The sequence below is a fragment of the Chiloscyllium punctatum genome, chromosome 41 (genome assembly GCF_047496795.1).
Source record: "Chiloscyllium punctatum isolate Juve2018m chromosome 41, sChiPun1.3, whole genome shotgun sequence".
NCBI lineage: Eukaryota > Metazoa > Chordata > Chondrichthyes > Orectolobiformes > Hemiscylliidae > Chiloscyllium > Chiloscyllium punctatum.
The window spans coordinates 15,101,127-15,119,871 of NC_092779.1; the positions used below are offsets into that span (position 1 = coordinate 15,101,127).

The 18,745-nt window shown below is 43.7% G+C and overlaps 1 long non-coding RNA gene across 3 annotated transcripts in view; it reads left to right on the forward strand.

Annotated features, from left to right (window-relative positions):
* The window catches only part of LOC140464868 (uncharacterized), a 60,602-nt gene that overhangs the window by 671 nt on the left and 41,186 nt on the right, over positions 1 to 18,745 (forward strand). The window lies entirely within an intron of this gene.

Genomic DNA, 18,745 nt, shown 5'->3' on the forward strand with positions numbered 1-18,745 from the left:
ACAGGCTTTTGCATGCTCCCACATTTCCTTGTTACCAACTTTTGTCAAGCTGACGCCAGTGTCTTTCCGCTGCACTGTCTCCCATAGATTGTAGTTTCAAAACTCAAATTATGTGGAAGTGGCTTTCTGTGGTACCAACGTTGCAGCATAAATACATATGGATTTTAATTGACTAGTACAAAATGGATCCCTTTACTCTTGACATCTGAGTATCTCCTAACCAGAAGCTGTGGGTGAAATGCAGTCCCCTAACTTGGACTCAACCGTATATACTGTTTAATATTTATGAAGTAACACATGTTGCATTTATGTTTTCCTCCCCAAATGTGTACCTTAGAGAAAAAAAAGTACTTATTTCCAATCTTAAAATATAATGGGCACAGACAATTTATCTGATGTGATGCCTCTATTTCTGTTTTTTTGGATGTAGTTGGGCAAGGTTGTTCAACCTGTCCTGAAAAATAAAACTTCTTTACTAATTATCACAAGTGGTTAACCCTTTGGTTAATTTCTGCACCATTGTATTAATTTTTTTTGTTCATTACAAATTACTGTAAGTAAAAAAAATCTACATTCAATTTTTAAAAGTGTTGCTAATTGTAATAATTTTCTGGGCATAGGAAATGTGGGAATGCTTTATAATATTTAAAGTATCTTTTAGCGTACAAAAAAAAATTAAACTTGATACTTTATCAGGTCTCAAAGAATGGAAAAATGGGTGGCACAATGACTCAGTGGTTAGCACTGCTGCCTCACAGTGCCAGGGACTTGGGTTCGATTCCAGCCTCTGTCTATGTGAGTTTGCACATTCTCCCCATGCGTTTCCTCTTGGTGCTCTGGTTTCCTCCCACAGTCCAAAAGATGTGTAGGTTAGGGTGGATTGGCCAAGCTAAATTGCCCATCGTGTTAGGTACATTAGTGAGAGTTAAATATGGGGGGGAACACGTCTGGGTGGGTTGCACTTCAAAGGGTTGATGTGGAGTTTTTGGGCTGAATGGCCTGTTTCCATACTGTAGTTGTTCTAATGTAAAAATGCCATCAGTGTAAGTCTGCCTAATGGAAGCTCTACGCCATCTATAAAATGAGTTGACTTATTAAAATAATAGCAAATCTTTTATTCTCTCTACAGTTCTATTTATACCTGTTCACTACCATCAGTCTGTATCTAACATTGAACATCATGATGAAAGTAGCATAACCTTAGTTTTTAGACTTCACTGATATTTATTTTTTCATGTTGTAGTCGATACATTCGCATACATGTTAGGCTGTTCTGTAGACAAAGAACAGGTACAGTTCAATAAGGAGTTTACCAATTGCAGTTAAAAGGTTAACAAATGCATTATTGAACATCAGTAACTAAGGTCAACTAATAGAGTTCAGGGCAGATGAACTTCAATTATGTTATTTTGATGGACAAGATGTCAGGATGGAGGAGAGTAAAGGTGCCACCCACATATATTAAAATAATAATTCATAAGTAATTTTTCATTCACTCAAGTGTTGCTGGACTGGTGTCATAATCAATGAAAGTTCTTTCTAATCTGATAAAAACACAATTAATAAGCTTCTGCTATTTGACAAATGATATGTAAGATGCCCATAAAGAACAGACAAAAGGTGATGGTCTACACAAATCAATGTTACTAATTATTGTTAGAGTACAAGTTTTCCCTGTAATTCCAATTCAAGCTTGTTGGTGATTATTCATTTTTTATTGTGAGCCATGTCTGCAGAATATTATTACCTGCTGTAATTTTGTGTTTACAGCATGTTGCACATTCAGATCTTCTCTTCTGAGTATTATTGAGTATGGCATTGCTGGACTCTCCCAGAAATGGTGTGTGCATTTTGCTTTGAGTGTTATACCCACTTTGTCCAGTTATAAAATGGACTAACATCAAGGGTCTGACACTAACTTGATGTGAACTGCATGTCGTGGGTTTTTTGATCCCACTATGAATTTTTTTCAAGAACAAATTAAGAAAGGCCAGACAGAAAAATTGTTATGATTAGATTCCCTACAGTGTGGAAACAGGCCCTTTGGTCCAACCAGTCCACACCGACCCTCCGAAGAGCAACCCACCCAGATCTATTTCCCCTCTGACTAATGCACCTAGCACCACAGGCAATTTACCATAGCCAATTCACCTGACCTGCACATCTTTGGACTGTGGGAGGAAACCCATGCAGACACAGGGAGAATGTGCAAACTCCACATAGACAGTCATCCAAGGCTGGAATCAAACCTGGGACCCTGGTGCTGTGAGACAGCAGTGCTAACCATCGAGCCACCATGCTGCCTTTTATTTTGCCACTTGTCTTCAAGTAACATGAATTAATCAATACAGTGGGGTAGAGTTTCCTCTTTGGGTATGGTTGGGAAATTGAATCTAAATTTGCACTTAAAATTGTGCTCAGGTTGAAATTCAAGTTTCTGTCAAAATTCATTATTATAAATGCAAATCTAAAATTCTATATGAATCATGCAGTTGGCAAGTAAATAATTGTTTTTCTGTTGAAACATATTCGTTAATGTATTTAAGAATGGTAACCTGATACACATATATTAATACAATTGGATATTTGCTTATGAACAAAATTAAGCATGGTTAATATTGGGGTTCATTGTCTACCTGTGAGTGAATGCAATTTTAAAATAACCATATGGTACTTGATCATTTGATAATTCCATTGGTGTAATCCAGTCAATTTCTTATTAGGTCACAGGATCCTAATTTTGTTTCATTGGCAGATTTTGAAATTGCAGCCACTATACTAGGTTTTAAGTCATATAAGAGTGAGGGTCCCAACACAATTTGGAGATCTCCACTACAAATCTTCCTCTGACCTTTAAAACCTCTATTAACCAATACTCCCTGTCTTCTGTCACGCTACTAATTTTGTGCCCCTGCTGCTATTGTTCCTTCCTTTCATATGAAAATCTGCACACAAGAAAATGAACACAGCTCGCAAAAGTGTTTCTGAACCACAACAGTTGAAAACTTATCTTTTTGCCCTGAGATGCGACTAGTTTTGTAAGCAGGTTGTGATCTGAGTCAGAGATCACAGGGAAACAAAACAAATGAGAGTGGGTTTGCCTGCAGCTGACTTCAATGTAACTTTTGCCCAATCTTTGGCCCTGGTTTGGTTGGATTGCAGTGATGTGACTGGTCAAAACTCAATGACACTGTGCTTCCCTGCATCAGCCGATCATCTTATATGAGTCAATCGATTGACTAAATGCTCTCTGTGGTAGGAAACAGTGAGTAACAGTCAATGGATCTTTTCCGGGCTGGAGAGGTCAGTGCTGGAACTCTTGATTTTCTTGATGTATATTAATGATCTCGAGCTTGCAGATGACACAAAACTTGCAAGAATTGTAAACTGTGGTCAGAATTGTGTCGCACTCCAGAATGGTGAAGAGAAGTTGGTGGAATGGGCAAATAGGTGGCAGGCGAGACTTAAAGCAGAGAAGTGTCAGGTTTTAGATTAGGTTCCCTACAGTATGGAAACAGGCCCTTCGGCCCAACAAGTCCACACCGACCCTCCGAAGAGTAAGCCACCCAGACCCATTTCCCTCTGACTAATGTACCTAATATTACGGGCTATTTAGCATGGCCAATTCACCCTAACCTGCACATCTTTGGACTGTGGGAGGAAACCGGAGCACCCGGGGGAAACCCATGCAGACACGGGGCGAATGTGCAAACTCCACACAAACAGTCGCCCAAGGTGGGAATCAAAGCCAGGTCCCTAGGGCTGTGAGGCAGCAGTGCTAACCACTGGGCATTTTGGTCAGAGGGACAGTGACAGACAATATAAAATAGTAGGTACAATTGGAAGGTGCAATTGTTTGCATAGATCATTGAAAGTAGCAGGACATGTAGAAAGAGCATTACAAAATCTTTAGCTTTGTTAACAAGGACATAGAATACAAGAGCAAGGAGGTGAATGTTGAACTTTGCATAAGACACTTGTTAGAGCTCAGCTGGGGTACTGTGTACAATTGATTGCACCAGCTTGGAGAGAGTGCAGATTTGATTTACTAGAATGGTTTCAGGGATGAGGGATTTCAGTTATGAAGACAGATTCAAGAAATCGGGACTGTTCTCTTTGGGGAGGAGAAGACTGAGAGGAGATTTGCTGGAAGTTTCCAATACGGTGGCTCAGTGGTTAGCACTGTTGCCTCACTGCGCCAGGGTCCCAGGTTTGATTCCCACTTTGGGTGCCTGCGTGGAGTTTGTACATTCTCCCCGTGTCTGTGTGGGTTTCCTCCGGGTGCTCCGGTTTCCTCCCACAGTCCAAAGATGTGCAGGTCAGGTGAATTGGCCATGCTAAGTTGCCCGAAGTGTTCAGGGCTGTGTTAGTTAGGGGTATGTGTAGAGTAATAGGGGAGGGAAATGGGTCTGGGTGGGATACTCTTCGGAGGGTCAGTGTGGGCTTCTTGGGCCAAAGGACTTGTTTCCACGCTTTAGGCATTCTCTGATTCTATGAAAATCATGAGTGGGCTGGACAGACTGGATTGGGAGAATTGTTCCTGCTCATAAAAGGAATAAGAGCCAGAGAGCCGAGGTTTAAAGTGATGTGCAAAGAACCAGTGAGGAAAGCCTTTTTCACTCAGTGAGTAGTTAAGGTCTGGGATGCGCTGCCTGAAAGTATGGTGGGGGCAGGTTCATATAGGCATTGGCTATTTGTTTGGATAGAAACAATATGCGAGGGTATGGGGAAGAAGCAGGAGATTGGCGCAAGGTGATGATGTTTATTTTAATAAGCCGGTCCAGGTATGATGGGCTGATTGACCTCCGCACTGTAACACCTCTGTGATTCGTGTGCTTTCTTACCTACTGCATCTAGATAAAAGCCTGCCATGGTAGAAACCTGACTGTGATGTGGAGAAGCGGGTGTTGGACTGGGGTGGACAAACCCACACAGCACCAGGTTATAGTCCAACAGGTTTATTTGGAAGCATTAACTTTCTAAGTGCCGCTCCTTCATTGGGTAGTTTTGACCTCCCTGTATTGCAGGTTGAAGGAGATGCCCCATGTTAAATGGTATACCCACCTTAAACATTCAGCCCCTCCACCATCCACACACCTACAGTCTGTGGCTTCTGCCAGCTCCTCTGATGGCTCCTCGGGTAGCACCTTCCAAATCTGAAACCTTGCCACCTCAGAAGGACAAGGGCAGCAGATACACAGGGACACCACCACCACTTGCAAGTTCCCCTCTGAGCCAAACACCACCATGACCTGAAACAGTGTCACTGCTCCTCCTCAGTGATTCAGTCCACATTTGAGTGCTACCCTCCTAACAGCACTGTGGGTCTCCTGTCACCACATGGTCTGCAGCAGCTCACCCCACCCCCTTCTTGAGGGCAATTGGGGATGGGCAACAATTGCTGGCCTAACCAATGATCCCCACAGTCCATGAACAAATAGAAATAAAAATATGGCCAGACATAATGAGGTGCCTTTTCATTTGTAGGAACATCCCACTGTATTCCCTGTAGTCAAAAGTGTCCAGGGAAATAATATCGATGGCTGGTCTAAGGATACAGCTGGGCCATTTAGGACTGAGAAGAGCTGAAGTTTCTTCATCCAGAGAGTGGTGAGTTTGTTATTCCCAAAAGGTCACAACATTGTATGCTTCTGAGGCTCTCTCAGGCTCTGGTCAGACCACATCTGGTATATTATGCACAGTTTTGGGCCCCATATCTCAGGAAGGATGTACTAGCCCTGGAGCGTGTTCAGAGGAGGTTCACGAGAATGGTCCTAGGAATGAAACGCTTAACATATGAGGAAAGTTTGAGGACTCTGGGTTGATACTCGATGGAGTTTAGAAGGATGAGGGAAAATCTAATTGAAGCTTACAGAATACTGAATGGCCTGGACCGAGTGGATGTTGGGTAACTCAGGTCTCTCTAACTGTACCCTTTCTGCTCCCTTTAGTAGAATCGTAAAATCCCTACTGTGTGGGAGCAGGCTATTCAGCCCATCCAGTCCACTCCAACCCTCTGAAGAGAAGACCATCCAGACCCACCCTATCCCTGCATTCCCCATGGCTAACCCACCGAGCCTGCATATCTCTGGACACTATGAGCAATTCACCCTGGTCAATCCACTTAACATGCACATCTTTGGACTGTGGGAGGAAATAATTTGAAAGCTGCAACTAATTAACCTTCTGAATTCTAGGAAATACAACCCTAGTTTGTGAAATTCTTTTAATATACTTGGGGTCCAAGTGTGGCTCTGGTAAATCTGCATTTCTTTTTGTGACATTGGCATATATATATGTTTGTCTCTGTACCTGTCAGTTCAAAATTCACTCACAGGATATGTGTATCGCTGTCTAGGCGAAAGTGAGGACTGCAGATGCTGGAGATCAGAGTCGAGAGTGTAGTGCTGGAAAAGCACAGCAGGTCAGGGAGCATCTGAGGAGCAGGAGAATCAACATTTCGGGCAAAAGCCCTTAGTCAGGAATGCCATAATCTGCCATTACACGCTACCTATTGTTATCCACTAACAGTCTCCATGAGCCATTAACAGCTATTCACCCTCCCAGCCAGATCATTATCAACTCCTTTATCTGTTCAACTGTGCTTCTCTCTATCTCGGCTCTGTCCCCACCTATCATTTACTCCTTCCATCCTCCCCCACCCTATCTTCTCCATATAGACCTACATTTTACTAGCTAACATCAGTTCTGAGGAAGGGTGACCAGAACTGAAACATTAACTTTGAGTTCTCTGCACAGATGCTGTTCAGAGGGTCAGTTTGGGCTGAATGGCCTGCATCTACACTGTAGGGATTCTGTTCAAATTTGTATACATTTCGAATTAGAATTTTCCAAAAAGAAACAATGATGAATTTTTGGCAATTATTGCCTGGCCCTAATTGGGGGGCGATGGTAAGCCATCGTTTTGAATATTGACTGACTTTTCCTGTCCTATTTCAGAAGGTAGTCAACTGCATTGTTCTGGAGTCACATGAAGTCCAGACTGGGTGAAGTCAGCAGATTTCCTTCCTCTGAAGATTGTTAGTGAGCCAGAACAGTTTTCACAGCAACACAGTCATTTCATCATCACTGGCACTAACTTTCAATTTCAGATTGATTTGAATTAGCCGGACTTAAATCTTTCAGCTGCAGTGGTGGCACTTGAACGTGCATTGCTAGATCAGTCATCGGCGCTCGTGAATTATTAGTCCAGTAACATAACCACTAGGCTACTGTACCCTCTCTGTTATTTTCTTCTGTTTCTCTGCTCAGTGAAGCACATGATGCATACAGCACCATACTTAAAAACCTTCAAAACCAGCCACTGGAGAATTTACTCATTCCAGTTTCTGTTTGCCTGTTGTGTCATTCTCCTGTAGAAACTGCTTATCTAAATCTGGAGAGCTTAGACACAGGTTGATAGGAGCGAAACTGTAGGGGGGACCAGATTGAATCCAGAGATACTGTTAGGATTCAATGAACTGCACGGTGTATTAGAGCTGGTAGCCAGTTACATTTTGTCTACATAGGCCAAACTGAGATATTGGCTTGCAGGCTACTCAGAGTCGGAAGAATCTTCAGTCCCTAATGATAAATTTAAAATTCTGGGCCCCATTAACAAGCTAAGCTGTTTGGCCAGTTCTATCCTCAGTGTGTGGAGTAATTACAGATTTGGAAGTTGGATTAGTGATTCAACCATGAAGGTAGTTTTTTTTAAAATCTCCAATGTCACCCTGGAGTTAAGCCAGACTCAAAGTGACACAGTTTACCCTCTAAGTAAGGATGTTAATCATTGGCTGGCCTGTGAGACATTGAACGATAGGAGTTTGTGAGGAAGATCAGGTATTAGTGAAAGCTCACAAACAGCATGGTGAGATTTACAATTTAACATGCAATACAGGAATGTACTGCCAGCAATCCTTGTGCTCACAACATGGGAATACAGTATACGCCATCCAACTGAGGTTCCATCAGTTACAATGCAACGTTCCAGCAGCAGCCCCTTGCTAAGCTGTTTAAAATCAGCTTGCATTCTGTAAGCTAGCAACCAGATAGTGCTTCCCAGCATCTGTTAGTCTGAGCCTCACTTTCCTTATCAATCTCAAGACAGTTGTGTGCCTTGAGTGAGCTGGAATGAGCTGTGAGAGATAGCTTGCAACGCAGCAACCGTCCTGGTGTCCTGTTCGTCCACGTGGTGCATTCTGCTTCCACATTCCTTGGAAATGCTCTGGAATTTCTACCCGAATTCTCTCCACCCTGTTCCCTTTCACTCAGCCTTAAATTCACTCTTGGTTGATAGAAACAGTCCTAATATCCCCCCATGTAACTCAGTCTCTAATTTTGTTTGATCTACCTTATTGTGTGACACTGCATTGAACGTGCTACGTAAATGTATATCATTGGTGTTGGGAGTTATCTCCTGGGTTCAACCAGGCTTGCAGACTATTCATTGCTTAATACATGGAGGTAGGGCTAATACTTACACTTAGTGAAAAATCACACAGCATCGGATTATAATCTAACAAGTTAATTTGGAAGTACAAGCTTTCGGAGCGCTGCTCCTTCATCAGGTCACTAGTGAAGCAGGATCATAGGACACAGAATTTACAGCAAAAGATCATAGCGTCATACAACTGATATGATATATTGAACAAACTATTATGTGTGTATTCATTAATGTGTGTATTTACATATTTACATTAATAATTACATAATAATGAATCAAAACCTGCAACCTATTCTAAAAGATGAAAGACTTAACAGCAATCTAAGTTTGTTCAATATATTGTAACAGTTCTATGACACTTTGATCTTTTGTTATAAATTCTGTGTCCTATGATCCTACTCCACCTGACAAAGGAGTTGCGCTCCGAAAGCTAGTGCTTCCAAATAAACCTGTTGGACTATAACCTGGAATCGTGTGATTTTTAACTTTGCACATCCCAGTCCAAAACCCGCTCATCCACAACATGGCTACCTACAATTAGTAAGTGGACTGGAACACAATAAGCCACACAGCATACAAAGTGTCATTGCAAATTAAAGTCTATTATACTCCACTACCACATTGGAATGCCAACCAATATTTACTGTCTGGCCTCTCAGATAAGACACAGACACCGGAACAACCAGACAGAATGCTGGAGAAACTCAGCAGGTCTGGCAGCATCTATGGAGAGAGAAACAGAGTTAACATTTTAGGTCTGGTATGACTCTTCTTCAGAACTGGAAATGGGTACTGGAAAACAACTGAGTAGAGTCATAGAGTCATAGAGATGTACAGTATGGAAACAGACCCTTCAGTCCAACCCGTCCACGCCAACCAGATATCCCAACCCAATCTAGTCCCACCTGCCAGCACCCGACCCATATCCCTCCAAACCCTTCCTATTCATATACCCATCCAAATGCCTCTTAAATGTTGCAATTGTACCAGCCTCCACCACGTCCTCTGGCAGCTCATTCCATACACGTACCACCCTCTGTGTGAAAAAGTTGCCCCTTAGGTCTCTTTTATATCTTTCCCCTCTCACCCTAAACCTATGCCCTCTAGTTCTGGACTCCCTGACCCCAGGGAAAAGACTTTGCCTATTTATCCTATCCATGCCCCTCATAATTTTGTAAACCTCTATAAGGTCACCCCTCAGCCTCCAACGCTCCAGGGAAAACAGCCCCAGCCTGTTCAGCCTCTCCCTGTAGCTCAGATCCTCCAACCCTGGCAACATCCTTGTAAGTCTTTTCTGAACCCTTTCAAGTTTCACAACATCTTTCCGATAGGAAGGAGACCAGAATTGCACACAATATTCCAACAGTAGCCTAACCAATGTCGTGTACAGCTGCAGCATGACCTCCCAACTCCTGTATTCAATACTCTGACCAATAAAGGAAATCATACCAAACGCCTTCTTCACTATCCTATCTACCCGCAACTCCACTTTCAAGGAGCTATGAACCTGCATTCCAAGGTCTCTTTGTTCAGTAACACTCCCTAGGACCTTACCATTAAGTGTATAAGTCCTGCTAAGATTTGCTTTCCCAAAATGCAGCACCTCGCATTTATCTGAATTAAACTCCATCTGCCACTTCTCAGCCCATTGGCCCATCTAGTCAAGATCCTGTTGTAATCTGAGGTAACCCTCTTCGCTGTCCACTACACCTCCAATTTTGGTGTCATCTGCAAACTTACTAACTGTACCTCTTATGCTCGCATCCAAATCATTATGTAAATGACAAAACGTAGAGGGCCCAGCACCGATTCTTGTGGCACTCCATTGGTCACAGGTCTCCAGTCTAAAAAACAACCCTCCACCACCACCCTCTGTCTTCTACCTTTGAGCCAGTTCTGTATCCAAATGGCTAGTTCTCCCTGTATTCCATGAGATCGAACCCTGCTAATCAGTCTCCCATGGGGAACCTTGTCGAACACCTTACTGAAGTCCATATAGATCACATCTACTGCTCTGCCCTCATCAATCGTCTTTGTTACTTCATCAAAAAACTCAGGAATCCAATGTGTAAAAATGGACTCAACTATCAAAACCTTCGCTCAGAGTACTTGTAAAATACTTACACCACTTGGAGATGACGAACATAGCTGATAGCAATCCTGGTGACCGTTTTCACTGAATTATTCTCTTAGTTTGAGAAGGGAGAAACTCCAAACATATTTAAAATAGATCACCCTGATTTCTGTTGATTTTTATTGCATGGAATTTTTTGTTTGTTTTGAACTACAAACCATTGGTGCTTTAGCTGGGGAGATTGGCAGTACCCCTTACCGGGCTGGGATTACTAAATTGAATAAGATCAGGGAACTGAATTAACATGTGCACTTGAAGTGACAAGATAGTGGACAGACATCTGGATTAATGACTATATTTCCTCCAAACTGGTTCCTTGTGCCTTACACTGGGTGGTGAGGGAGAGGAGTAAGATTTCCTTCAGTCCCTCTGAGCACTGATAGTGCGATTAGATTACCTACAGCATGGAAACAGGCCCTTCAGCCCAACCAGTCCACACCGACCCTCCGAAGAGTAACCCACCCAGACCCATTTCCCCTCTGACTAATGTACCTAACACTATGGGCAATTTAACATGGCCACTTCACCTGACCTGCACATCTTTGGATTGTGGGAGGAAACCCACGCAGACATGAGGGGAATGTACAAACTCCACACAGACAGTTGAACCTGGGACCCTGGTGCTGTGAGGCAGCAGTGCTAACCACAGAGCCGCTGTGCGGGTTCTTGAAGATTTTCTCAGTTTGCTCATTTTTATAAAGCCATGAACACGTTCTCAAACATGACATATAGACACAAAGGGAATTCTTACTTGACCATGCAGTAATGGTTCCTAGCCAGTTCCCAATTAAGCTGCCTAACTTTTTTCATTTAGACAAAATGTTTGAAGATTGTAGGGTAAAGGGTCTTAAAATTACTGTTTCTTCCCAGCACTGTTGTTTTTTTCCCCTTTACTTTTTCATGGGATGTGGGGGCATTACTGGCAAAGCCCCCAATTGTTGCTCATCCCTAATTACCCTTGATCTGAGAGCTTGCCTGGCCATTTCAGAGGGTGGCTAAAATTCACGCCCATCGCCGTGGGGGGTGGGGGTGGGGGAGGGGTGGAGGGAGGCTGGAGTCACATAGTGGAGGCCAGACCAGCTAAGGAAGGCAGATTTCCTTCCTAAAGGGCTTTAATGAAACAGATGTGTTTCTACAACAATCAATGATTGTTCCAATCTCACCATCAGATCGATTAGCTTTATATTTAAATTTCAATCACTGCATTCATAGTTCAGCCATGGGATTTGAGCCCATGTACCCTGAGGATTATTCAGAGTTTAGCAGGTTACTTGTCCAGCAATCCTATGACCACCTCCTTCGCCTCAGAGGACAGACTTTGCTTCAAATGTAGTTATGCCATTTGTGCACAGCAACATTGTAAATGATGACACTATTTAAGACACAGAGAGTTCTGCCAAATGAGAGCACCACCCATCCTTTCATTACTTTTACAAACCTTTGTCGGTATGTCTTTAGCGAAAGTATCTGCGCAAATCCAAATTGCTCAGCATCAAGGCACGAATCAATAAAGGGCACTTCCCGAGGGCACATGGTACTGTTCATACGCCTGACGCCAGGCCTCAATCTACTGCACTGTTTGGAACAGAGGCAGGAGACTCTAAGGAAGGCATGGGAAGCAGATTAGAGGTGGTCTCAGACCAGATCAGGAAGGCCCCTGCTGTCTGATGAGAGACTTGACCTTGTGACCAACTGAACTGGAGAAAATTCTTCCTGAAAGACAGCAGGTGTGTCGCGGGACTTTAGGAACGTGCGGGGTGGAAGTCAGGTGCCATGGGAACGTGCGAACCTTCAACCAAACCGTTTTCTGAACCCTTCAAGTTTCACCTGCTCCATGTGTGACAATAAGGCAGGAGTGCCCAAGTTGTGGGTACCAAGGGTTGGCAGTGCAGTGTGGTGACAGTGTATGATGGTAACCAGAGAGTAAGATTGTAAGTGTAAGTAAATTGGCACCGTGACAGGAGCAGGAGGACTTTTGTTCCATTAGTTTCTGTGTCAGCAACAGAGGGTGGCGCTATTTAAGGCTGTAAATTAAACAAAAACTGCACATTTATTCAAAATGCTAATACCTATCACAGGAATGAGGTATTTTTACTGACTTGATCGAATTTTTCTGTGTTCCGTTTCTGGATTGATTTGGCAGCTCAGAGTTGATGAATCTGTCAACAAAAGCAACTGGGGCCCACCCTGTCCAGCATTTTAAGATTATAAAATTAATTAAAAATGTGATAAGTTTCTGCAGAAAGGATAGACAAAGTGAAATCTTCAGAAAGCCCCTGCACCTGAAGGTAACTCAGCATCATGTGTATGTCACTGGTTTCAGATGGTTCAGTGTTATGGTTTATTGGTGTCGCCAGTTCAGTGTAACTAACAGCTGTCCCATGTCATTTCTGGACATCTAAAATTAAAACAGAAAATGGTCAAGGAACACACCATTTTAATAAGGCAAGAGCTGGGATCCTGACAAAAACTGTGTTTTGATAAAACGCTCACCTGCCTCCCCACCACATTTCCCACAGTTTCTAAGAAAAGGCAGGTGACTGCAAAGGTTACCAAAAAAACTTCAATTGCACCCAATATCAGCTATATGCCAGTTTTGGTGTGTGTCCTGGAGGGTTTCTCTCTGTGAGCCCGAGTGAGTTTTCTCATGCTATCTTTGCAACCTCGCCTCATTACCCATACACCACACCCCAACCGCACCCTGCTCTCAAATCCTCGGCTCCATTCTTCAAGACCAACTATACACCCAGTCAAGGGCAAGCATTCTGCAGGTGCCCTGCACGGTTCCGGGCCAATTGCCCCCAGACATGACAGTGATGGGGGGGGAACTGGCCCCCTGCTTCACCAATGGGAGCCTTGAGGTCCTGGTGGATGGTGGGGTGGGGTTGGGATGGGGTTTGGTGGGGTTGGGGGGCAGTGTGAGTGGTTGCTGCACATGTCGTAAAACTTGGGATGTTGGTGACCAATGGAAGGCTGGGGCAGTGAGCGAGGAGTTGGAATTGCCAGCCAGCTGCTCCCCTAGAATTGTTACCATCCAGTGTGTGTCAGGTTGATGATAGAATGGGAAACGGCACATCAATGAGGTGAAATGATGCAGTAGCAGGGATGGTCAGAAATGTGCATAGGCCTCTCGCTGTTTACTAGCAAGAATCCTGTCTCACCTTTCAACTCCCGGTTGGAAGATGGAATGTTTTGCTCTTGATGTTGAAAAGCTCCTCACTGGCTGTCTCAATGTGATTTGCCCCATGTTCTCACCATTGTCTGTGATGTCCAGGGGCAGGGGCTGGGAAGATTCCACCTGCTGTCGTCAGATGGGCTGGAACAGAATACCACAGCAACAGTTCCTATTCCTAGTTTGGGAGAAGATTTGTAGCTCGGGTGCTCGTTGTTGTGGTTCTGTTTGCCAAACTGGGAATGTGTCTTGCAGACGTTTCATCCCCTGTCTAGGTGACAGCCTCAGTGCTTGGGAGCCTCCTGTGAAGCACTTCTGTGATCTTTCCTCCGCCATTTATAGTGGTTTGTCTCTGCCGCTTCCGGTTGTCAGTTCGAGCTGTCCGCTGTAGTGGCCGGTATATTAGGTCCAGGTCGATGTGTTTGTTGATAGAGTCTGTGGATGAGTGCCATGCCTCTAGGAATTCCCGGCTGTTCTCTGTTTGGCTTGTCCTATAATAGTAGTGTTGTCCCAGTCGAATTCATGTTGCTTGTCATCTGTGTGTGTGGCTACTAAGGATAGCTGGTCGTGTCGTTTCGTGGCTAGTTGGTGTTCATGGATGCAGATCATTAGCTGTCTTCCTGTTTGTCCTATATAGTGTTTTGTACAGTCCTTGCATGGGATTTTGTACATTACGTTGTTTTTGCTCATGCTGGGTATCGGGTCCTTTGTCCTAGTGAGTTGTTGTCTGAGAGTGGCTGTTGGTTTGTGTGCTGTTATGAGTCCTAGTGGTCGCAATAGTCTGGCTGTCAGTTCGGAAATGCTCCTGATGTATGGTAGTGTGGCTAGTCCTTTGGGTTATGGCATGTCCACATTCTGTTGTCTTTCCCTTCGGCATCTGTTGATGAAATTGTAGGGGTATCCGTTTTTGGCGAATACGTTCCTATTCCTATTACTGCCACCTGTAATAGTCCCAGAGCAATGATAACATTCTCATCTACGTAAGGCCTTGAAAAGCAGAAAAATTGTCCAATAATGGTCACAAGTGGATACTGATCCAACAGAGGAAAGGTTAGGAAGGATAAATGAAAGTTTGGTCGCGGTAGATTTGGAGAAGAGTTTAAAAGGAGGAGAGAGAGTTGTGGAGTTTCCCTCTCTCCTCAGAATTTGCTGCTCTCATCCCTCCCTCTAATACCCAGCCATCAACTCAATCCCACTGTCTCCCAGAAGGCCTTGCTGCTCCAACCTGGCTATGCCCTCGTGACCCTCACCATTCTCACACATACCTTTCCTCATCTTCCATTCTGTTTAACAAGATTACTGGGCCCAATTATGCTCTGTTTTCCCACTCCAATGAACAAACTACACCTCCTTGTTTCTTTCAGATGCTGGTGAGCCAGCTGAATCTCCAGCACTTCCCTTTGGTTCTTTATTTCTGTGTTTTCGTTCCACCCCCTCTCTTTCAGAGCTAATCAGTTTTTGAAGTCAATTACTCTTTTACGGAGATGTGGGTGTCACTGGTGATTTATTGCCCAACCCAAATTGTCCTGGAGGAGGTGATAGTGAGCTGCCTTCTTGAACTGCTGCAATGCTCTACCTCTAAGATGGTAGAGCTCATGAATTTGGAAAATAAAATTTATCTTGTTTGCATCTACTCTTTGACGGCCCTCAAACCTGCAAAATGGGGATCAGGCCACGCAGGCAAACCTATCTCACTCCAGTTTGCTCCTCTCCCTTCCCATCATGCACCAAGGTGTGTTGTCAGAGAGAGGGAGATGTATCAGTGAATGTGGGTTAGTGGTGTCACGGTCGAATAGTTGGCAGTGAGTGCAAGATATGGGTCTGAGGCTGTGTGAAGGTGAAATGAAGCAGGAATATCTGGTATTGTTCAGATTGATGGAGAGCATTAGTTAGGAGTAATTCCAGAGTCAAAATCTTTGACTATATCCAATGTGCCTAATCATATCTAAATGTCAAATCAAATGAAATGAGTTGGCTATATATTGGTGCTGGGGATCTGAATAATTCTTTTGGCACTTGTAGCTGAAGACACTTGACTTCAATCTTATATCCCTGTACCAGGGTCCATCGTGGTTGAGAATGGAAATATTCTCAATCTCATCCCATTAGCTGCCTGATTGTCCGCTATTATTTTTGGCAGAATATTGGGGAGAGGTAGAACTTTGTTTTGATGAGGGACAAGGATAGGGTAAATAGACAAGGTCTTTTCCCCACAGTGGGGGAGCCTAGAAGTAGAGGGCATAGTTTTAGGATGAGGGGAAAAAGATATAAAAGGGACCTAAGGAACAACTTTTTCCCGCAGAAGGTGGTGCATGTATGGAATGAGCTGCCAGAGGAAGTGGTGGAGGCTGGTACAATTACATCATTTAAAAGGCATCTGGTTGCGTATATGAATAGGAAGGGTTTCAAGGGATATGGGCCAAGTGCTGGCAAATGGGACTAGGCTAGGTTAGGATATTTGACTATTAAAGTCTAATCACTTCAAAAATAATTTGATCAAATTGGCCTAGAATTTATCAATGAATACACAAGAGCAGCACAGAATGATGAGAGAGTAATTCAATGATGCATAACTGAGGGTTACAGAGGACGCAGAGAATGCCATCTGCAAAAAAATTCAAAGACCCATGTAGTACGGAAATTGCTCAAACAAGGGTTAGTGAAGAAGGCATTTGGTATGCTTGCCTTTATTGGTCAGTGCGTTGAGTGTAGGAGTTGGGACATCATGTTGTGTCTGTGTCGGTCATTGGTTAGGTTACTTTTAGAATGCTGAGTTCAATTTTGGTCCCCCTCCTATAGGAAGAATATTGTGAAAGTTGAAAGGGCTCAGAAAAGATTTGCAAGGATGTTGCCAGGATTGGAGAGTTTGAGCTACAGGGAGAGACTGAATAGGCTTGGGCTGTTTTCCCTGGACCATTGATACTGAGGGTTGGGAGAGTCCAAAACTAGAGGGCATAGGTTTAGGGTGAGTAGGAAAAGATATAAAAGGGACCTCAGGGGCAACTTTTTCATGCAGAGGGTGGTGTGTATATGAAGTGAGCTGCCAGATGTGGTGGTGGAGGTGAGTACAATTACAATATTTAAAAGACATCTGGATGGGTATATGAATAGAGTCATAGAGATGTACAGCATGGAAACAGACCCTTCGGTCCAACCTGTCCATGCCGACCAGATATCCCAACCCAATCTAGTCCCACCTGCCAGCACCCGGCCCATATCCCTCCAAACCCTTCCTATTCATATACTTATCCAAATGCCTCTTAAATGTTGCAATTGTACCAGCCTCCACCACATCCTCTAACAGCTCATTCCATACACATACCACCCTCTGTGTGAAAAAGTTGCCCCTTAGATTTCTTTTATATCTTTCCCCTCTCACTCTAAACCTAGACCCTCTAGTTATGGACACCTCGATTACAGGGAAAATACTTTGTCAATGCCTGTCATAATTTTGTAAACCTCTATAAGGTCACCTCTCAGCCTCCGACACTCCAGGGAAAACAGCCCCAGCCTGTTCAGCCTCTCCCTGTAGCTCAGATCCTCCAACCCTGGCAACATTCTTGTAAATATTTTCTGAACCCATTCAAGTTTCACAACATCTTTCCCATAGGAAGGAGACCAGAATTGCACACAATATTCCAACAGTGGCCTAACCAATGTCCTGTACAGCCACAACATGACCTCCCAACTCCTGTACTCAATACTCTGAGCAATAAAGGAAAGCATACCAAACGCCTTCACTATCCTATCTAGCTGTGACTCCACTTTCAAGGAGCTATGAACCTGCACTCCAAGGTCTCTTTGTTCAGCAACACTCCCTAGGACCTTACCATTAAGTGTATAAGTCCTGCTAAGATTTGCTTTCCCAAAATGCAGCACCTCGCATTTATCTGAATTAAACTCCATCTGCCACTTCTCAGCCCATTGACCCATCTGATCAAGATCCTGTTGTAATCTGAGATCCTCTTCACTGTCCACTATACCTCCAATTTTGGTGTCATCTGCAAACTTACTAACTGTACCTCTTATGCTCGCATCCAAATCATTTATGTAAATGACAAAAAGTAGATGGCCCAGCACTGATCCTTGTGGCACTCCACTGGTCACAGGCCTCCAGTCTGAAAAACAACCCTCCACCATCACCCTCTGTCTTCTACCTTTGAGCCAGTTCTGTATCCAAAGTTCTCCCTGTATTCCATGAGATCTAACCTTGCTAATCAGTCTCCCATGGGGAACCTTGTCGAACGCCTTACTGAAGTCCACATAGATCACATTTACTGCTCTGCCCTCATCAATTTTCTTTGCTACTTCTTCAAAAAAAACTCAATCAAGTTTGTGAGATATGATTTCCCACACACAAAGCCATGTTGCCTTTCCAAATACATGTACATCCTGTCCCTCAGGATTCCCTCCAACAACTTGCCCACCACTGACATCAGGCTCACCGGTCTATAGTTCCCTGGTTTGTCTTTATTGCCCTTCTTAAACAGTGGCACCACGTTTGTCAACCTCCAGTCTTCAGGCACCTTACCTATGACTATCGATGATACAAGTATCTCAGCAAGAGGCCCAGCAATCACTTCTCTAGTTTCCCACAGAGTTCTCGGGTACACCTGATCAGGTCCGAGGGATTTATCCACCTTTAACCATTTCAAGACATCCAGCACTTCCTCCTCTGTAATCTGGACATTTTGCAAGATGTCACCATCTATTCCCCTACAGTCTATATCTTCCTTAGCCTTTTCCACAGTAAATATTGATGCAAAATATTCATTTAGTATCTCCCCCATTTTCTGTGGTTCCACACAAAGGCCGCCTTGATGATCTTTGAGGGGCCCTATTCTCTCCCTAGTTACCCTTTTGTCCTTAATATATTTGTAAAAGCCCTTTGAATTCTCCCTAAACCTATTTGCCAAAACTATCTCATGCCCCCTTTTTGCCCTCCTGATTTCCCTCTTAAGTATATTCCTACTGCCTTTATACTCTTCTAAGG